This window comes from Leptonychotes weddellii, chromosome 7 (assembly GCF_054177405.1).
Source record: "Leptonychotes weddellii isolate Sample4059 chromosome 7, ASM5417740v2, whole genome shotgun sequence".
Taxonomy (NCBI): domain Eukaryota; kingdom Metazoa; phylum Chordata; class Mammalia; order Carnivora; family Phocidae; genus Leptonychotes; species Leptonychotes weddellii.
The window spans coordinates 122,550,762-122,555,008 of NC_138375.1; positions in this window are offsets into that span (position 1 = coordinate 122,550,762).

Genomic DNA, 4,247 nt, shown 5'->3' on the forward strand with positions numbered 1-4,247 from the left:
TAGTTACACAACAAACATATCTGCTACTTTATGTTTCTATAGGTAGTAGGGTAGAACCTTTAATCTAAATGTTTTCTGTATACAGAAGGTTGGATTTACTTCCGTTACTGATTTTGGAGATAGAAGATTCAGCTTATTTGAAAAGAGTGTATCAAGCTAGTTCGGGTATGGTTCAGATTTTTTAAAAAAATGTTTCATGTCAACATAATTTCAGAGTCACAGGAAAGTTGAGAGGATAATACAAAGGCTATCCAGACACCTCTCACTCAGATTCCCCGAAGGTTATATTTTAGAGATGTGTGGTGTGATTTAAAAAAAGGAAGGTATCTACATTCAGAAACAGGCATTGTCTTATATAATCCTGTGATAGAGTGCTGCTCAACAGATGATTAAAAAAAAAAAGTTACGGATTTCACAATTAAAATATTCAGGGCAATGTTAGAGAATCCCTATTCGTAATTTCTTTGAAAGAAATCATTTGCCAATTTTTATACATAAATGTAACTAACTGCAGGTATAGGAACAGATTCCAACATATGACCCGGTTTATGAAAACTACAATTAGTACATCTTGGGAAATGAAAGCGCATTTATCCTGAATATAATGTTACAAGAGCATGGACGTCAGCACATCAGTGGTTATGCCGAAGGACCAACTTCCAGCAGAAGGGAGGGAGAGTCTGAATGGTATTAATTATTAAATGGTAACATTTCATCCTAGATGCTTATTGTCTGTGCCAAGGGAAAACATCTGTGGGTGCTGAGAGCAGGCAGATTCGGAGCATCCATACTGATTCTGTTAGGTTTGGACAACGCCTCCCAGGGAACAAGGTAATCTGGGAAGTTAAGCATTTATTCTCACACTCAGACTCTTAACCTCTCTGCAAGTAGAGGACTCGGGGACCGAGAAGGACTTTATGACGTACCCCATGGAGCAGAGAAGAAGAGGAAGGGAGCTTCCTTTGCACTTCTGCCTTGTCGGGGCTATTGGGAATGAGGACAGTGTCAATCATCCCAAAGGAGAGAACTCAGCATCAGGGATCAGCCATACCAGCAAGGGCCACCATCCCCGTGACAGGATCCATCCATTCTGTTCCCTGCCTCACCTCGCCTCTCTGTGTTAGCATTCTTTTGTAAGTGTTCCTGACACTTGGTTTATCTTTCTTTTAAACATTCTGCCGAGATTATGTCTGAAAATGAGGGGGAAAAAACCCCTCCATTTTTCACTTGTTAAGTCCGTTGCAAGGGAAACATTTCAGCACCGTTCTCAAAACACAAAGGATATTTCAAGACTCAAGTCCCCAGCAAACTGCTGGGCTGTAATACAAAATGCAAAAGGGACGAAATAAATTCTCAGATGCTTTGCTGCCTAGGTGAGGTCAGACTTGCACTCCATAGCCTTGCTCTCTCCACCACTGCAACGACACACAGCCTTGAGGAAAAAACACATTTTCCCTCTTAGCCTCGCAAGCAGACACATGCCTAACGCCCTCATATCTTCTCTTGAAAGAAGCGTATTAATGAAAGACGGACGGTTCTGATGTCTCTGGAGGACTTTTGGAGAAAGCGTCTTTATGGCTTGTAAGTACAAGCTGGGACTTCCTTGGGACTTCCTTAGGTGGGTTACCAGATTACCTAAGGAATCTGCCTGAGGAAGACCGTTAACCTAATTTGATGCATTGCACACCTTCGACAAGGAATTCTTTTCTTTTTCTGATTGCAGCGACACCACCGCACGTTCCTTTTGTTTGATTTCATTAACTTGCTTAGAAAAGGGTGCCCCAAACTTAGGGCTTACCCAGTGTGTAGTGACAGTCTGTGTCTCCCCGGGCAGAAGGAAGTTTATAAGGAAGTCGAAGACCAACATGTTTCACAAGAGTCTGAAGACTGCTTCTGAATTTTAGACTTAATTCACCATTGTAAATCTGATTTTCATGTTATCGGATTTCTGGTCCTTGCTTTTTATTAGCTAGATTGGGGGGATGCCCTCCCTTTCCCCCACTCCTGACCTTTCCTTGATCCCTTCACCTCCTAAGATTTGAACCATGCCTTTTCTTCCCGAGATTTGGGGACTACTTGGAAAGAAGACGGAAAACTTCCAACAGAATGGCGGGAATTTTCCACGAATGTCTGTGTCATCTGGGTATGATATTGATCAGGTCATGACCAAAACTTTGACCAGCCTTGGAGATGTATCTCAACTAAGAGAAGCATAGCCAAAAAAGTAATTTTCTAATTGTTTTTGATACTCTGCTCCCTCTAAACATCCAAGAATGTAGTTTTCATTAATTCACTTAAAATCTCCTGCTCTTGCATGTATTTTCTAAGCCTGTAAACTCCTGGGAGCCTCTCTCTTCGTTGTCCCATCATTCAGCTGTCATCACAGTATCTCGTCATTGTTGTCTTTGTCATTCATTCCATCTTCATACCATTTGTCATCCCGTGTGACATGCTCTTAATGCATTAACCCTTCCTCCCAGAAACCTCTTAAGGCATGGTTCTGATCTAGTCGTTCCACCAAAAATGCTCCTGTGGTTCTTAGCATTTCTACACGACCACGTCTATTGGGTGGGTGACCTTAGCCAGGGCTACATTGTCATCCAGTTTTGCCCTAGCTTTCCCTAGCTTCCCCGTGCAAAGCCCACCGCTGAACTCTGGGAAGCCCCGAGGCTGGTCTCTGAAGTTGTTATAAACAAGACTTACTGTCAAAAAGATGTAGTTTGTAGTGAGATCTTTAGCCCACAGAGTCGTGTGACCTTAAGCATTCCATTTCTGGACCCGCATCCCTCAGAAATCCATGTTCATCCAGAACCTCAGGATGCAGCCTTATTTGGAAATAAGGTTTCTGCAGGTAGAATTAGGGTGAGGATCCAGATGAGATTGTCCTGGATGGGGTGGGGGTGGGGGGCTCTTAAATCCAGTGAGTGTCCTTACAGGGACATAGACACAGAAGGAAGAAGATGGAGGGGGAGATTGGGGAGTCACCAGAAGCTGGAAGAGGAAGGAAAGGATTCTCCCTTAGAGCCTTTGAAGGGGGCATGATGCTTGAGTTTTGACTTCCGGCTTCCAGAAGAACTATGAGAGGACAGCACCCACCTTCTGAAAGTGTAGTAGAGATGATATGAGATAGACATAGAGATGCATGTGGAGGGTCTGGTACCGACCAGGTTCAAGTGTCTACCTACCAACTGTTCGTGATGGTAGGGAACGTGACTCAAATCATCTGAGCCTCATTATAGTTTCATTATTATAATTTTATAGTTGATGTTGACATCACTCAACTAGAGCAACCTCCGTGTAGACAGAATTAGTAGCAATCACATCTGCAGTTCTGCCCATTCAACCTGTCCTGATCTTCCCCCATCCATTCTCTCTCCATTTCCTTACACTGCTCTGACATCACGACGAGGGATCGTCCTGGAAAGGGAGCACGCCCATTCTACTCAAGGTGAGTCATCAAAGCCTAAGATCAACCTGTCAGAGAGTACTAGGAATGTAAGGTCTCTGGGCACGGTAGCAGATTTCACTAAGAGCTGGGACCGAACGCTTCATAGATTGCAGAAAATGTGCAACCAAGAAACAGGGTAGTAGGTATTTGTGAATAATTCAATAAACCACAGAGATCCATAAGACCAGGTTGGTGGCTGTAGCCAGGTATAATTTCCCATATGGTGACCACCAGACAAGAGCAGACCACGAAATTATTGTAGAGGAATCAAGTCAGGGAAATAACGTGACAGGAGCACAGCCTCATTATCGGCCATTTATTCAGTGACCTTGAGTTTACAGCAGTCACCTGGGAAAGGAGCAGCCCGGCATCCGGCTGGCTTCTGAGGGCCTGACCCAGAGACGGACAACCAAACATCCGGCCACCAGAAGGCTGCCCACGGGATGCGGGCTACGTGCTCAGCAAAGAGACCTCTCAGGGGATTGCGGAAGTCCCAAAACCTTCCCAGGGGGATAGATGGAGGGACAAAAATATTTAAGGTATAGGAAATACGTGGCTTTGGAGTCCTACAGCCCTTGGTGTGAATCTGACTTTGACATGCACTTTAAGTCGCCCTGAAAATTACTTCTCTAAACCTCATTTGACCCAAATGTAAACTGGAGATAAAAATACCCTACCTTACAGGCTTGTCATAAGATGTGAATGAAGTTATATATGAAAGCACCCTGGGACCTAAGATGAGTTTAAAAAAAAAAAAGGGGGCGCCTGGGTGGCTCAGTCGTTAAGCGTCTGCCTTCAG